The sequence below is a fragment of the Cetorhinus maximus genome, chromosome 37 (genome assembly GCF_964194155.1).
Source record: "Cetorhinus maximus chromosome 37, sCetMax3.hap1.1, whole genome shotgun sequence".
NCBI lineage: Eukaryota > Metazoa > Chordata > Chondrichthyes > Lamniformes > Cetorhinidae > Cetorhinus > Cetorhinus maximus.
This window is the reverse complement of record NC_135915.1, coordinates 229,295-250,012: the sequence shown is the minus strand read 5'-3', so window position 1 is coordinate 250,012 and position 20,718 is coordinate 229,295.

Sequence of the window (20,718 nt, the reverse complement as noted above, 5' to 3'; positions counted from 1 at the left end):
CACCAACAAATTCAACAACAACCTCAATATTGAATTTCACCAACAAATTCAACTACAACCTCAACAGTCAAAAACACCAAAAAATTCAACAAAAACCTCAACAATGAAACAGACCAAAAAATTCAACAACAACCTCAACTTTGAAAAACACCAACAAATTCAACTGCAAACTCAACTTTCAAAAATACAAAAAAGTTCAAAAAAAATATTGATAACACCAATAAATTCAACAACAACCTCAATATTGAAAATCACCAACAATTTCAACAACAAACTCAGAATGAAAAACACCAAAAAATTCAACAACAACCTCAACAATGAAAAACACCAAAAAAATCAACAACAACCTCAAGATTGAAAAACTCCAACAATTTCAAGAACAACCGCAACAATGAAAAACCCCAAAAAATTAAACAACAAACTCAATATTGAAAATTACCATTAAATTCAATAAAAACCTCAACAATGAAAAACATCAAAATATTCAACAACAACCTCAACATTCAAAAACACCAACAAATTCAACAAAAACCTCAACAATGAAAAATACCAACAAATTCAACAACAACCTCAACTTTGAAAAACACCAACAGATTCATCAACCTCAACATTCAAAAACACTAACAAATTCAACAGAAACCTCAACAATGAAAAACAGCAAAATATTCAACATCATCCTCAACTTTGAAAAACACCATCAAATTCAATAACCTCAACATTGAAAAAGACCAACAAATTCAACTGCAACCACCACTTTGAAAAACACAAAAAAGTTCAAAAATAACAATTGATAACACCAATAAATTCAACAACAACCTCAATATTGAAAATCACCAACAAATTCAACATCAACCTCAACAAGGCAAAAAACCAATAAATTCTACAGCAACCTCAACATTGATAATCACCAACAAATTCAACAACATCCTCAACATTGAAAAACACCAAAAAATTCAACAAAACCCTCAACTATGAAAAACACCAACAAATGCAAGAACCTCAACATTGAAAAACAGCAACAAATTCAACTACAACTTCAAATTTGGAAATTACAAAAAGTTAAAAAAAAACCAACGATAACACCAATAAATTCAACAACAACCTCAATATTGAAAATCACCAACAAATTCAACATCAACCTCAACAATGAAAAACATCAAAAAATTCAACAACAACAAGATCAGCAATGAAAATCACCAACAAATTCAACAACAAACTCAACTTTGAAAAACACCAACAAATTCAACAACCTCTACATTGAATAACCGCAACAAATTCAACAACAACCTCAATATTGAATTTCACCAACAAATTCAACTACCACCTCAACATTCAAAAACACCAACAAATTCAACAAAAACCACAACAATGAACAAGACCAAAAAATTCAACAACAACCACAACTTTGAAAAACACCAACAAAATCAACAACCTCAACATTGAAAAACACCAACAAATTCAACTGCAACCTTAACTTTGAAAAATACAATAAAGTTCAATAAATACCATTGATAGCACCAATAAATTCAAAAACAACCTCAATATTGAAAATCACCAACAATTTGAACAACAACCGCAACATTGCAAAAAACCAACAAATTCAACAACAACCACAGAATTGAAAAACTCCAACAATTTCAACAACAACAACACAATGAAAAACACCAAAAAATTCAACAACAACCTCAACAATGAAAAACATCAAAAAATTCAACAACAAGATCAGCAATGAAAAACACCAACAAATTCAACAACCTGTACATTGAATATCCGCAACAAATTCAACAACAACCTCAATATTGAATTTCACCAACAAATTCAACTACCACCTCAACATTCAAAAACACCAACAAATTCAACAAAAACCACAACAATGAACAAGACCAAAATATTCAACAACAACCACAACTTTGAAAAACACCAACAAAATCAACAACCTCAACATTGAAAAACACCAACAAATTCAACTGCAACCTTAACTTTGAAAAATACAATAAAGTTCAATAAATACCATTGATAGCACCAATAAATTCAAAAACAACCTCAATATTGAAAATCACCAACAATTTGAACAACAACCGCAACATTGCAAAAAACCAACAAATTCAACAACAACCACAGTATTGAAAAACTCCAACAATTTCAACAACAACCTCACAATGAAAAACACCAAAAAATTCAACAACAACCTCAACAATGAAAAACACCAAAAAAATCAACAACAACCTCAAGATTGAAAAACTCCAACAATTTCAAGAACAACCACAACAATGAAAAACCCCAAAAAATTAAACAACAAACTCAATATTGAAAATTACCATTAAATTCAATAAAAACTTCAACAATGAAAAACATCAAAATATTCAACAACAACCTCAACATTCCTAAACACCAACAAATTCAACAAAAACCTCAACAATGAAAAACACCTAAAAGTTCAACAACAACCTCAACTTTAAAAAGCACCAATAAATTCAACAACCACAACATGGAAAAACACCAACAAATTCAACGGCAACCTCAACTTTGAAAACCACAAAAAAGTTTAAAAAAAAACCATTGACAACACCAATAAATTCAACAACAACCACAATATTGAAAATCACCAACAAATTCAACAACAACCTCAACAATGAAAAACATCAAAAAATTCAACAACAACAATATCAGAAATGAAAATCACCAAAAAATTCAACAACAACCTCAACTTTGAAAGACACCAACAACATCAATAACCTCAACATTGAAAAACACCAACAAATTCAACTGCAACCTCAACTTTCAAAAATACAAAAAAGTTCAAAAAAAACTATTGATAATACTAATAAATTCAACAACAACCTCAATATTGAAAATCACCAAAAATTTCAACAACAAACTCACAATGAAAAACACCAAAAAATTCACCAACAACCTCAACAATGAAAAACACCAAAAAAATCAACAACAACCTCAACATTGAGAAACTCCAACAATTTCAAGAACGACCGCATCAATTAAAAACACCAAAAAATTCAAAATCAAACTCAACATTGAAAATTACATTTAATTCAATAAAAACCTCAACAATGAAAAACATCAAAATATTCAACCAGAACCTCAACATTCCAAAACACAAACAAATTCAACAAAAACCTCAACAATAAAAAACACCAAAACGTTCAACAACAACCTCAACTTTAAAAAGCACCAACAAATTCAACAACCTCAATATTGAAAAACACCAACAAATTCAACTGCAACCTCAACTTTGAAAAACACAAAAAAGTTAAAAAAAAACCATTGATAAAACCAATTAATTCAACAACAACTACAGTATTGAAAATCACCAACAAATTCATCAACAACCTCAACAATGAAAAGCAACAAAACATTCAACAACAACGACCCCAACAATGAAAAAGAACAAAACATTCAACAACAACCTCAACATTTAAAAAGTCCAACAATTTCAACAACAACCTCAACAATGAAAAACACCAAAATATTCAACAACAAACTCAACATTGAAGATCACCAACAAATTCAACAACAACCACAACAATGAAAAACATCAAAAAATTCAACAACCTCAACACTGCAAAACACCAACAAATTCAACTGCAACCTCAACTTTGAAAAATACAAAAAAGTTTAAAATAAACCGTTGATAACAACAACAAATTCAACAACAACCTCAACAATGAAAAACATGAAAAAAGTCAACAACAACAAACTCAACGATGAAAAACACCAAAAAATTCAACAACAAACTCAACTTTGAAAAACATCAACAAATTCAACAACCTCAACACTGATAACACCAGCAAATGCAACAACAACCTCAAAATTGAATATCACCAACAAATTCAGCATCCTCAACATTGAAAAAGACCAGCAAATTCAACAAAAACCTCAACAATGAAACACATCAAAAAATTCAAAAACAACCTCAACATTCTAAAACACCAACAAATTCAACAAAAACCTCAACAATGAAAAACACCAAAAAATTCAACAACAACCTCAACATTAAAAAGCACCAACAAATTCAACAACCTCAACATGGAAAAACACCAACAAATTCAACTGTAACCTCAACTTTGAAAAACACAAAAAAGTTTAAAAAAAAACCATTGACAACACCAATAAATTCAACAACAACCACAACATTGAAAATCACCAACAAATTCAACAACAACCTCAACTATTAAATATACTAAAAAGTTCAACATAATAAAAATTGTTAACACCAACAAATTCAACAACAACCTCAATATTGAATTTCACCAACAAATTCAACTACCACCTCAACATTCAAAAACACCAACAAATTCAACAAAAACCACAACAATGAACAAGACCAAAAAATTCAACAACAACCACAACTTTGAAAAACACCAACAAAATCAACAACCTGAACATTGAAAAACACCAACAAATTCAACTGCAACTTTAACTTTGAAAAATACAATAAAGTTCAATAAATACCATTGATAGCACCAATAAATTCAAAAACAACCTCAATATTGAAAATCACCAACAATTTGAACAACAACCGCAACATTGCAAAAAACCAACAAATTCAACAACAACCACAGCATTGAAAAACTCCAACAATTTCAACAACAACCTCACAATGAAAAACACCAAAAAATTCGACAACAACCTCAACAATGAAAAACACCAAAAAAATCAACAACAACCTCAAGATTGAAAAACTCCAACAATTTCAAGAACAACCACAACAACGAAAAACCCCAAAAAATTAAACAACAAACTCAATATTGAAAATTACCATTAAATTCAATAAAAACCTCAACAATGAAAAAGATCAAAATATTCAACAACAACCTCAGCATTCCTAAACACCAACAAATTCAACAAAAACCTCAACAATGAAAAACACCAAAAAAATTCAACAACAACCTCAACTTTAAAAAGCACCAATAAATTCAACAACCTCAACATGGAAAAACACCAACAAATTCAACTGCAACCTCAACTTTGAAAAACACAAAAAAGTTTAATAACAAACCATTGACAACACCAATAAATTCAACAACAACCACAATATTGAAAATCACCAACAAATTCAACAACAACCTCAACAATGAAAAACGTCAAAAAATTCAACAACAACAATATCAGAAATGAAAATCACCAATAAATTCAACAAAAAACTGAACTTTGAAAAACACCAACAAATTCAACAACCTCAACATTAAATAACCGCAACAAATTCAACAACAACCTCAACTTTTAAATATAATAAAAAGTTCAACAAAATATAAATTGTTAACACCAACAAATTCAACAACAACCTCAATATTAAATTTCACCAACAAATTCAACTACAACCTCAACAGTCAAAATCACCAACAAATTCAACAAAAATCTCAACAATGAAAAAGACCAAAAAATTCAACAACAACCTCAACTTTGAAAAACACCATCAAAATCAATAACCTCAACATTGAAAAACACCAACAAATTCAACTGCATCCTCAACTTTCAAAAATACAAAAAAGTTTAAAAAAAATATTGATAACACCAATAAATTCAACAACAAACTCAATATTGAAAATCACCAACAATTTCAACAACAACCTCAGAATGAATAAAACCAAAAAATTCAACAACAACCTCAACAATGAAAAACACCAAAAAAATCAACAACAACCTCAAGATTGAAAAACTCCAACAATTTCAAGAACAACCGCAACAATGAAAAACCCCAAAAAATTAAACAACAAACTCAATATTGAAAATTACCATTAAATTCAATAAAAACCTCAACAATGAAAAACATCAAAATATTCAACAACAACCTCAACATTCAAAAACACCAACAAATTCAACAAAAACCTCAACAATGAAAAATACCAACAAATTCAACGACAACCTCAACTTTGAAAAACACCAACAGATTCATCAACCTCAGCATTCAAAAACACTAACAAATTCAACAAAACCTCAACAATGAAAAACAGCAAAATAGTCAACATCATCCTCAACTTTGAAAAACACCATCAAATTCAATAACCTCAACATTGAAAAAGACCAACAAATTCAACTGCAACCACCACTTTGAAAAATACAAAAAAGTTCAAAAATAACAATTGATAACACCAATAAATTCAACAACAACCTCAATATTGAAAATCACCAACAAATTCAACATCAACCTCAACATGGCAAAACACCAATAAATTCAACAGCAACCTCAACATTGATAATCACCAACAAATTCAACAACATCCTCAACATTGAAAAACACCAAAAAATTCAACAAAAACCTCAACTATGAAAAACACCAACAAATGCAAGAACCTCAACATTGAAAAACAGCGACAAATTCAACTACAACTTCAAATTTGGAATTAAAAAAAGTTAAAAAAAACCCAACGATAACACCAATAAATTCAACAACAACCTCAATATTGAAAATCACCATCAAATTCAACATCAACCTCAACAATGAGAAACATCAAAAAATTCAACAACAAGATCAGCAATGAAAATCACCAACAAATTCAACAACAAACTCAGCTTTGAAAAACACCAACAAATTCAACAACCTCTACATTGAATAACCGCAACAAATTCAACAACAACCTCAACTTTTAAATATACTAAAAAGTTCAACAAAATAAAAATTTTTAACACCAACAAATTCAACATCAACCTCAATATTGAATTTCACCAACAAATTCAACTACCACCTCAACATTCAAAAACACCAACAAATTCAACTAAAAGCACAACAATGAACAAGACCAAAAATTTCAACAACAAACACAACTTTGAAAAACACCAACAAAATCAACAACCTCAACATTGAAAAACAGCAACAAATTCAACAAAAACCTCAACTTTGAAAATAACAATAAATTTCAATAAATACCATTGATAGCACCAATAAATTCAAAAACAACCTCAAAATTGAAAATCACCAACAATTTGAACAACAACCGCAACATTGCAAAAAACCAACAAATTCAACAACAACCACAGCATTGAAAAACTCCAACAATTTCAACAACAACCTCACAATGAAAAACACCAATAAATTCAACAACAACCTCAACAATGAAAAACAACAAAAAAATCAACAATAACCTCAAGATTGAAAAACTCCAACAATTTCAAGAACAACCACAACAATGAAAAACCCCAAAAAATTAAACAACAAACTCAATATTGAAAATTACCATTAAATTCAATAAAAACCTCAACAATGAAAAACATCAAAATATTCAACAACAACCTCAACATTCCTAAACACCAACAAATTCAACAAAAACCTCAACAATGAAAAACACCAAAAAGTTCAACAACAACCTCAACTTTAAAAAGCACCAATAAATTCAACAACCACAACATGGAAAAACACCAACAAATTCAACGGCAACCTCAACTTTGAAAACCACAAAAAAGTTTAAAAAAAAACCATTGACAACACCAATAAATTCAACAACAACCACAATATTGAAAATCACCAACAAATTCAACAACAACCTCAACAATGAAAAACATCAAAAAATTCAACAACAACAATATCAGAAATGAAAATCACCAAAAAATTCAACAAAAAACTGAACTTTGAAAAACACCAACAAATTCAACAACCTCAACATTAAATAACCGCAACAAATTCAACAACAACCTCAACTTTTAAATATAATAAAAAGTTCAACAAAATATAAATTGTTAACACCAACAAATTCAACAACAACCTCAATATTGAATTTCACCAACAAATTCAACTACAACCTCAACAGTCAAAAACACCAACAAATTCAACAAAAACCTCAACAATGAAAAAGACCATAAAAATCAACAACAACCTCAACTTTGAAAAACACCATCAAAATCAATAACCTCAACATTGAAAAACACCAACAAATTTAACTGCAACCTCAACTTTCAAAAATACAAAAAAGTTAAAAAAAAACTATTGATAACACCAATAAATTCAACATCAACCTCAATATTGAAAATCACCAACAATTACAACAACAAAGTCACAATGAAAAACACCAAAAAATTCACCAACAACCACAACAATGAAAAACACCGGAAAAATCAACAACAACCTCAACATTGAGAAACTCCAACAATTTCAAAAACGACCGCAACAATGAAAAACACCAAAAAATTCAAAATCAAACTCAACATTGAAAATTACATTTAATTCAATAAAAACCTCAACAATGAAAAACATCAAAATATTCAACCAGAACCTCAACAGTCAAAAACACCAACAAATTCAACAAAAACCTCAACAATAAAAAACACCAAAAAGTTCAAAAACAACTTCAACTTTAAAAAGCACCAAGAAATTCAACAACCTCAACATTGAAAAACACCAACAAATTCAACAACAACCTCAACTTTGAAAAATACAAAAAAGTTTTTAAAAAACCATTGATTACACCAATCAATTCAACAACAACCTCAATATTGAAAATGACCAACAAATTCAACAACAACCTCAACAATGAGTAACATCAAAAAATTCAACAACAACAACCTCAACAAGGAAAAGCACGAAAATATTCAACAACAACCTGAACATTGAAAAACACCAACAAATACAACTGCTACCTCAACATTGAAAAACACCAAGAAATTCAACAACTACCTCAACAAGGAAAAAGAACAAATAATTCAACAACAAGCTGAAGGTTGAAAAACTCCAACAAATTCAACAACAATCTCAAGAATGAACAACACGAAAAAATTCAACAACAACCTCAACATTGAAAAACACCAACAAATTCAACAATAACCTCAACAATGAAAAACACCCAGAAAATCAACAACAACCTCAACATTGAAAAACTCCAACAATTTCAACAACAACCGCAACAATGAAAAACACCAAAAAAATCAACAACAAACTCAACATTGAAAATCACCTTCAAATTCAACAAAAACCTCAACAATGAAAAACATCAAAAATTCAACAACAACCTCAACATTCGAAAACACCAACAAATTCAACAAAAACCTCAACAATGAAAAACATCAAAAAATTCAACAACAACCTCAACTTTGAAAAAAAACCATCAAATGCAACAACCTCAACATTGAAAAACACCAACAAATTCAACAATAACCTTAACATTGCAAAGCACCAACAAATTCAACAAAAACCACAACATTGAAAAACTCCAACAAATTCAACAACAACATCAACAATTAAAAAGACCACAAAATTGATCAACAACCTCAACATTCTAAAACACCAACAAATTCAACAAGAACTTGAAGAATCAAAAACCCAAAAAAATTCAACAACACCCTCAACATTGAAAACACCAACAAATTCAACTGCAACCTCAACTTTGAAAAATACAAACAAATTAAAAAAAAAACCATTGATAACACCAATAAATTCAACAACAACCTCAATGTTGAAAATCACCAACAAATTCAACAACAACCTCAGCAATGAAAAACAACAAAAAATTCAACAACAACAACAACCTCAACGATAAAAAACACCAAAAAATTCACTAACAACCTCAACAATGAAAAACACCAAAAAAATCGACAACAAACTCAACATTGAAAATGACCTTCAAATTCAACAAAAACCCCAACAATGAATAACATCAAAAATTCAACAACAACCTCAACATTCGAAAACACAAAAAAATTCAACAAGAACCTCAACTTTAAAAAAAACCAACAAATTCAACTGCAACCTCAACTTTGAAAAACATAAAAAAGTTTAAAAAATCCATAGATAACACCAATAAATTCAACAACAACCTCAATACAAAAAATCGCCTACAAATTCAAAAACAACCTCAACATTGAGAAACACCAAAACATTCAACAATAACCTCAAATTAGCAAAACTCCAACAAATTCAAAAACCTCAACATTGAAAAACACCAATAAATTCAACAACAACTACAATATTGAAAATCACCAACAAATTTATCAACAACCTCAACAATGAAAAACACCAAAAAATTAAACAACAAGCCTCAACGTTTAAAAAGTAAAACAATTTCAACAACAACCTCAACAATGAAAACCGTCAAAAATTCAACAACAAACTCAACATTGAAAATCACCAACAAATTCAACAACACCCTCAGCTTTGAAAAACACCAAAAAATTCAACAACCTCAACATTGAAAAACAGCAAGAAATTCAACAACAACCTCAACAATGAAAAACATCAAAAAATTCAACAACAACAATATCAGCAATGAAAATCACCAAAAAATTCAACAACAAATTGAACTTTGAAAAACACCAACAAATTCAACAATCTCAATATTGAATAACCACAACAAATTCAACAACAACCTCAACTTTTAAATATACTAAAAAGTTCAACAAAATAATAATTGTTAACACCAACAAATTCAACAACGACCTCAATATTGAATTTCACCAACTAATTCAACTACAACCTCAACATTCAAAAACACCAACAAATTCAACAAAAACCTCAATATTGAAAATCACCAACAATTTCAACAACAACCTCAAAATTGCAAAACACTAACAAATTCAACAAGAAACTCACATTGAAAATCACCAACAAATTCAACAACAACCTCAGCAATGAAAAACACCAAAAAATTCAACAACAACCGCAACATTGAAAAACTCAAACAATTTCAACAACAGCCTCACAATGAAAAACACCAAAAAATTCACCAACAACTTCAACATTGAAAAACACCAACAAATTCAACTGCAACCTCAACTTTGAAAAACACAAAAAAGTTAAAAAAAAACCATTGATAACAGCAATAAATTCACCAAAAACTACAATATTGAAAATCACCAACAAATTCATCAACAGCCTCAACATTGCAAAACACTAAAGAATTCAACAACAAAATCAACATTGAAAATCACCCACAAAATCAACAACAACCTCAGCAATGAAAAACATCAAAAAATTCAACAACAACAACCTCAACAATGAAAAGCACCAAAAAATTCAACAACAACCTCAACTTTTAAATATACTATAAAGTTCAACAAAATAATAATTGTTAACACCAACAAATTCAACTACAACCTCAACATTCAAAAACACCGACAAATTAAACAAAAACCTCAATATTGAAAATCACCAACAATTTCAACAACAACCTCAAAATTGCAAAACACCAACAAATTCAACAACAAACTCAACATTGAAAATCACCAACAAATTCAACAACAACCTCAGCAATGAAAAACACCAAAAAATTCAACAACAACCGCAACGTTGAAAACCTCAAACAATTTCAACAACAGCCTCGCAATGAAAAACACCAAAAAATTCACCAACAACCTCAACAATGAAAAACACCAAAAAAATCACAACAACCTCAACATTGAAAAACTCCAACATTTACAAGAACAACTGCAGCAATGAAAAACACCAAAAAATTCAACAAAATCTCAACATTGAAAATTACCATTAAATTCAATAAAAACCTCAACAATGAAAAACATCAAACTATTCAACAACAACCTCAACATTCCAAAACACCAACAAATTCAACAAAAACCTCAACAATGAAAAACACCAAAAAGTTCAACAACAACCTTAACTTTGAAAAACACCAACAAATTCAACAACTTCAACGCTGATAACACCAGCAAATTCAACAACAACCTCAACAATGAAAAACACCAAAAAATTCAACAACCGCAACATTGAAAAACAGCAACAAATTCATCAATAACCTTAACAATGAAAAACATCAAAAAATTCAACAGCAACCTCAACATTCAAAAACACCAACAAATTCAACAAAAACCTCAACAATGAAAAACACCAATAAATTCAACAACAACTACAATATTGAAAATCACCAACAAATTCATCAACAGCCTCAACATTGCAAAACACTAAAGAATTCAACAACAAAATCAACATTGAAAATCACCCACAAAATCAACAACAACCTCAGCAATGAAAAAAATCAAAAAATTCAACAACAACAACCTCAACAATGAAAAGCACCAAAAAATTCAACAACAACCTCAAGAATGAAAAACACCCAGAAAATCAACAACAAACTCAACATTGAAAATCACCTTCAAATTCAACAAATACCTCAACAATGAAAAACATCAAAAATTCAACAACAACCTCAACATTCGAAAACACCAACAAATTCAACAACAAATTCAACAATGAAAAACACCAACAAATTCAAGAAGAACCTCAACATTCAATAATACCAACAAATTCATCAAAAACCTCAACAATTAAAAACACCAAAAAATTCAACAACAACCTCAACTTTGAAAAACACCAACAAATTCAACATACCTCAACATTGAAAAACACCAACTAATTCAACTGCAATCTCAACTTTGAAATACAAAAAAAGTTAAAAATAACGCCAATAAATTCAACAACAACCTCAATATTGAAAGTCACCAACAAATTCATCAACAACCTCAACAATTGAAAACAACAAAAAATTCAACAACAACCTCAACAATGAAAAGCACCAAAAAAATCAATAACAACCTCAACATTGAAAAACTGCAACAATTTCAAAAACAACCTCAACAATGAAAAACACCAAATGATTCAACAAAAACTCAACATTGAAAATCACCAACAATTTCATCAACAACCTTAACATTCCAAAACACCAAAAAATTCAACAACAACCTCAACTTTAAAAAACACCAAAAAATTCAACAGCCTCAACATTGAAAAACACCAATAAATTCAACTGCAATCTCAACTTTGAAAAACACAAGAAAGTTAAAAAAAAACCATTGATAACACCAATAAATTCAACAACAACCTCAAAATTGAAAATCAGCAACAAATTCATCAACAACCACGACAATGAAAAACATCAAAAAATTCAACAACAACGACCTCAACCATGAAAAACACCAAAAAGTTCAACAACAACCTCAACATTGAAAAACACCAACAAATTCAACAACAACCTCAATATTGAATATCACCAACAAATTCAACAACAACCTCAATAATGAAAAACATCAAAAAATTCAACAACATACTCAACATTCAAAAGCACCAACAAATTCAACAAAAACCTCAACAATGAAAAACTCCAAAAAATTCAACGACAAACTCAACATTGAAAATCACCATCAAATTCAAAACCTCAATAATGAAAAACACCAAAAAAATACAACAATAACCTCAACATTCAAAAACACCAAAAAATTCAACAATAACCTGAACATTCAAAAACACCAACAAATTCATCAAAAGCCTCAACAATGAAAACACCAAAAAACACAACAACAACCACAACTTTGAAAAAACCAACAAATTCAACAACGTCAACATTGATAACCACCAACAAATTCAACTGCAAGCTCAACATTGAAAAACACAAAAAAGGTAAAATAAAACATTGATAACGCCAATAAATTCAACAACAACCTCAATATTGAAAATCACCAACAAATTCATCAACAACCTCAAAAATGAAAATCATCAAAAAATTCAACAACAACGAACTCAACAATGAAAAACATCAAAAAATTTAACAACAACCTCAACATTGAAAATCACAATCAAATTCAACAAAAACCTCAGAAATGAAAATCATCAAAAAATTCAACAACTACGAACTCAACAATGAAAAACATCAAAAAATTCAACAACAACCTCAACATTGAAAATCAACATCAATTTTAACAAAAACATAAAAAATGAAAAACATCAAAAAATTCAACAACAACCCAACATTCCAAAACACCAACAAGTTCAACCAAAACCACAACAACGAAAAACAGGAAAAAATTCAACAATAAACTCAACTTTAAAAAACACCAACAAATTCAACAACCTCAAAATTGAAAAAGACAAAAAAGTTTAAAAAAAACCATTGATAACACCAATAAAATCAACAACAACCTCAATATTGAAAATCACCAACAAATTCATCAACAACCTCAACAACGAAAAACATCAAAAAATTCAACAACAACGACATCAACAATGAAAAACATCAAAAAATTCAACAACAACCTCAACTTACTAAATCACCAACAAATTCAACTGCAACCTCAACTTTGAAAAATACAAAAAAGTTGAAAAAAAACCATTGATAACACCAATAAATTCAACAACAACCTCAATATTGAAAATTAACAACAAATTCATCAACAGCCTCAACATTGCAAAAAACCAAAGAATTCAACAACAAAATCAATAACATTGAAAATCACCCACATTGACAAAAAAACATTGATAACACCAATAAATTCAATCAGCAACAAATTCATCAACAACCTCTGCAATGAAAAATATCTTAAGATTAAACAACGACGACCTCAACAATGAAAAAAACCAAAGAATTGAACAACAAACTCAACATTGAAAATGTCCATCAAATTCAACAAAAACCTCAACAATGAAAAACATCAAAAAATTCAACAACAACCACAACATTAAATAAACCAACAAATTCAACAAACTCAACATTGAAAAACACCAACAAATTCAACTGCAACCTCAACTTTGAAAAACACAAAAAAGTTTTTTAAAAAACCATTGATAACAACAATAAATTCAACAACAACCTCAATATTGAAAATCACCAACAAATTCAACAACATCCTCAGCAATGAGAAACACCAAAAAATTCAACAACAACCTCAACAATGAGAAACATCAAAAAATCAATAACAACCTCAACATTGAAAAAGTGCAACAATTTCAACAACAACCGCATCAATGAAAAACACAAAAAAATTCAACAACACACTCAACATTCAAAATGGCCATCAAATTCAACAAAAACCTCAACAATGAAAAACATCAAAAAATTCAACAATAACTTCATCGTTCAAAAACACCAACAAATTCAACAAAAACCTCAACAATGAAAACACCAAAAAAATCAACAACAACCGCAACTTTAAAAAGCACCAACAAATTCAACAACCTCAACATTGAAAAACACCAACAAATTCAACTGCAACCTCATCTTTGAAAAAAACACAAAAAAGTTTTTTAAAAAAAACCATTGATAACAGCAAAAAATTCAACAACAACCTCTATATTGAAAAACACCAACACATACAACAACAACCTCAACAATGAAAAACATCAAAAAATTCAACAACAACGACCTCAACATTGAAAAACACCAAAAAATTCAACAAAAACCTAAACATTTAAAAACTCCAACAATTTCACCAACAAGCTCAACAATGAAAAACACAAAAAAGTCAGCAAAAAACTCAACATTGAAAATCACCAACAAATTCAACAACAACCTCAACAATGAAAAACAATTATAAAATTCAACAACAAGCTCAACTTTGAAAAACACCAAAAAATTCAACAACCTCGACATTGAAAAACACCAACAAATTCAACTCCAACCTCAACTTTGAAGAATACAAAAAGGTTAAATAAAAACCATTGATAATACCAATAAATTCATCAACAACCTCAATATTGAAAATCACCAACAAATTCAACAATAACCTCAACATTGAAAAACAACAAAATATTCAACAACAACCTCAACAATGAAAAACAACAAAAAATTTAACAACAAACCAAAATTGAAAAACACCAAACTTTTCAACAACAAACTCAACTTTCAAAAGCACCAACAAATTCAACAACCTCAACATTGAAAAACAGCAACAAATTCAACAACAACCTCAACTTTAAAAATACAAAAAAGTTCAACAAAATAAAAATTGATAACAACAAATTCAACAACAACCTCAATATTGAATATCCCAACAAATTCAACAACAACCTCAACTTTGAAAAACAACAACAAATTCAGCAACCACAACATTGAAAGAGAACAGCAAATTCAACAACAACCTCAACAATGAAAAACATCAAAAAATTCAACAACAACCTCAACATTTAAAAACACCAACAAATTCAACAACCTCAACGTTGAAAAACACCAACAAATACAACTGCAACCTCAACTTTGAAAAATACAAAAAAGTTAAAAAAAACCCATTGATAACACCAATAAATTCAACAACAACCTCAATATTGAAAATCACCAACAAAATCAACAACAACCTCAACATTGCAAAACAACAAAAAATTCAACAACAATCTCAACTTTGAAAATAACCAACAAATTCAACAACAACCTCAGCAATGAAAAACATCAATAAATTCTACAACAACCACAACAATGAAAGACACCAAAATATTCAACAACAACCTCAACAAATAAAAAGCACCAAAAAAATCAATAACAACCTCAAAATAGAAAAACTCCAACAATTTCAACACCAAACGCAACAAGGAAAAACATTAAAAAATTCTACAACAACCTCAACATTCCAAAATACCAACAAATTCAACAAAATCCTCAACAATAAATAAACCAAAAAATTCAACAACAACAACAACCTCAACAATGAAAAACACCAAAAAATTCAACAACAACCTCAACAATGAAAAACACCAAAAAATTCAACAAAAACCTCAAATTTGTAAAACAACAACAAATTCAACAACGTCAACATTGAAAAACACCAACAAATACAACTGCAACCTCAACTTTGAAAAATATAAAAAGTTCGAAAAAAACCATTGGTAACACCAATATATTCAACAACAACCTCAATATTGAAATCACCAACAAAATCAAGAACAACCTCAACATTGCAAAACAACAAAAAATTCAACAACAACGTCAACATTGAAAAACACCAAACTATTCAACAACAAACTCAACTTTGAAAAACACCAACAAATTCAACAACCTCAACATTGAAAAACAGCAACAAATTCAAAAGCAACTTCAACTTTTAAAAATACAAGAAAGTTCAACAAAATAAAAATTAATAACACCAAAAAATTCAACAACAGCCTCAATATTGAATATCACCAACACATTCAACAACAACCTCAAATTTGAAAAACACCAACAAATTCAACAACCTGAACATTCAAAAGCACCAACAAATTCAACAAAAACCTCAACAATGAAAAAGACCAAAAAAATCTATAACAACCTCAGCATTGAAAAAGTGAAACAATTTCAACAACAACCGCAACAATGAAAAACACCAAAAAATTCAACGACATACTCAACATTGAAAATCACCATCAAATTCAAAACCTCAATAATGAAAAACACCAAAAAATTCAACAATAACCTCAACATTCAAAAACACCAACAAATTCATCAAAAACCTCAACAGTGAAAACACCAAAAAAATCAACAACAACCACAACTTTGGAAAAAACCAACAAATTCAACAACGTCAACATTGAAAAACACCAACAAATTCAACTGCAAGCACAACATTGAAAAACACAAAAAAGGTTAAGAAAAAACATTGATAACGCCAATAAATTCAACAACAACCTCAATATTGAAAATCACGAACAAATTCATCAACAACCTCAAAAATGAAAAACATCAAAAAATTCAACAACAATGAACTCAACAATGAAAAACATCAAAAAATTCAACAATAACGACATCAACAATGAAAAACATCAAAAAATTCAACAACAACGTCAACATTGAAAAACACCAAAATATTCAACAACAAACTCAACTTTGAAAAACACCAACAAATTCAACAACCTCAACATTGAAAAATAGCAACAAATTCAAAAGCAACTTCAACTTTTAAAAATACAAGAAAGTTCAACAAAATAAAAATTAATAACACCAAAAAATTCAACAACAACCTCAATATTGAATATCACGAACACATTCAACAACAACCTCAACTTTGAAAAATACCAATAATTTCAACAACCTGAACATTCAAAAGCACCAACAAATTCAACAAAAACCTCAACAATGAAAAAGACCAAAAAAATCTATAACAACCTCAGCATTAAAAAAGTGCAACAATTTCAACAACAACCGCAACAATGAAAAACACCAAAAAATTCAACGACAAACTCAACATTGAAAATCACCATCAAATTCAAAACCTCAATAATGAAAAACACCAAAAAATTCAACAATAACCTCAACATTCAAAAACACCAACAAATTCATCAAAAACCTGAACAGTGAAAACACCAAAAAAATCAACAACAACCACAACTTTGGAAAAAACCAACAAATTCAACAACGTCAACATTGAAAAACACCAATAAATTCAACTGCAAGCACAACATTGAAAAACACAAAAAAGGTTAAAAAAAACATTGATAACGCCAATAAATTCAACAACAACCTCAATATTGAAAATCACCAACAAATTCATCAACAACCTCAAAAATGAAAAACATCAAAAAATTCAACAACAACGAACTCAACAATGAAAAACATCAAAAAATTCAACAACAACGACATCAACAATGAAAAACATCAAAAAATTCAACAACAACCTCAACATTGAAAAGCTCCAACAATTTCAACATCAACCTCAGCAATGAAAAACACCAAAAAATTCAACAACAAACTCAACATTGAAAATCACCAACAAATTCAATAACAACCTCATCAATGAAAAACATCAAACAATTGAACAACAATCTCATATTGAAAATCACCAACAAATTCAACAACAACCTCAACAATGAAAAACATCAAAAAATTCAACAACAACAACGTCAAAAATGAAATACACCAAAAAATTCAACAACAAGCTCAACTTTGAAAAACAGCAAAAAGTTCAACAACCTCAACATTGAAAAACAGCAACAAATTCAAAAACAACTTCAACTTTTAAAAATACAAGAAAGTTCTACAAAATAAAAATTAATAACAACAACAAATTCAACAACAACCTCAATATTGAAAATCACCAACACATTCAACAACAACCTCAACTTTGAAAAACACCAACAAATTCAACAACCTCAACATTCAAAAGCACCAACAAATTCAACAAAAACCTCAACAATGAAAAAGATCAAAAAAATCTATAACAACCTCAGCATTGAAAAAGTGCAACAATTTCAACAACAACCGCAACAATGAAAAACACCAAAAAAATCAACGACATACTCAACATTGAAAATCACAATCAAATTCAAAACCTCAATAATGAAAAACACCAAAAAATTCAACAATAACCTCAACATTCAAAAACAAACAAATTCATCAAAAACCTCAACAATGAAAACACTAAAAATATCAACAACAACCACAATTTTGAAAAAAACCAACAAATTCAACAACGTCAACATTAAATAACACCAACAAATTCAACTGCAAGCTCAACATTGAAAAACACAAAAAAGGTAAAAAAAAAATATATAACGCCAATAAATTCAACAACAAACTCAATGTTGAAAATCACCAACAAATTCATCAACAACCTCAAAAATGAAAAACATCAAAATGTTCAACAACAACGAACTCAACAATGAAAAAGATCAAAAAATTCAACAACAACCTCAACATTGAAAATCACAATCAAATTCAACAAAAACCTCAAAAATGAAAAACATCAAAAATTCAACAACAACCTCAACATTGAAAATCAACATCAACTTCAACAAAAACCTAAAAAATGAAAAACATCAAAAAATTCAACAACAACGCAACATTCCAAAACACCAACAAGTTCAACCAAAACCACAACAATGAAAAACACGAAAAAATTCAACAATAAACTCAACATTAAAAAACACCAACAAATTCAACAACCTCAACATTGAAAAACACAAAAAAGTTTAAAAAAAAACATTGATAACAACAATAAATTCAACAACAACCTCAATATTGAAAATCACCAACAAATTCATCAACATCCTCAACAACGAAAAACATCAAAAAAATTCAGCAACAACGACATCAACAATGAAAAACAGCAAAAAATTCAACAACAACCTCAACATTGAAAAACTCCAACAATTTCAACAACAACCTCAACAATGAAAAACACCAAAAAATTCAACAACAACCTCAACTTTGTAAAACAACAACAAATTCAACAACGTCAGCATTGAAAAACACCAACAAATACAACTGCAACCTCAACTTTGAAAAATACAAAAAAGTTCAAAAAAAACCATTAATAACACCAATAAATTCAACAACAACCTCAATATTGAAAGCACCAACAAAATCAAGAACAACCTCAACATTGCAAAACAACAAAAATGTCAACAACAATCTCAACTTTGAAAATAACCAACAAATTCAACGACAACCTCAACAATGAAAAACATCAAAAAATTCAACAACAACGTCAACATTGAAAAACACCAAAATATTCAACAACAAACTCAACTTTGAAAAACACCAACAAATTCAACAACCTCAACATTGAAAAACAGCAACAAATTCAAAAGCAACTTCAACTTTTAAAAATACAAGAAAGTTCAACAAAATAAAAATTAATCACACCAAAAAATTCAACAACAACCTCAATATTGAATATCACCAACACATTCAACAACAACCTCAACTTTGGAAAACACCAACAAATTCAACAACCTGAACATTCAAAAGCACCAACAAATTCAACAAAAACCTCAACAATGAAAAAGACCAAAAAAATCTATAACAACCTCAGCATTGAAAAAGTGCAACAATTTCAACAACAACCGCAACAATGAAAAACACCAAAAAATTCAACGACAAACTCAACTTTGAAAATCACCATCAAATTCAAAACCTCAATAATGAAGAACACCAAAAAATTCAACAATAACCTCAACATTCAAAAACACCAACAAATTCATCAAAATCCTCAACAGTGATAACACCAAAAAAATCAACAACAACCACAACTTTGGAAAAAACCAACAAATTCAACAACGTCAACATTGAAAAAAAACCAACAAAT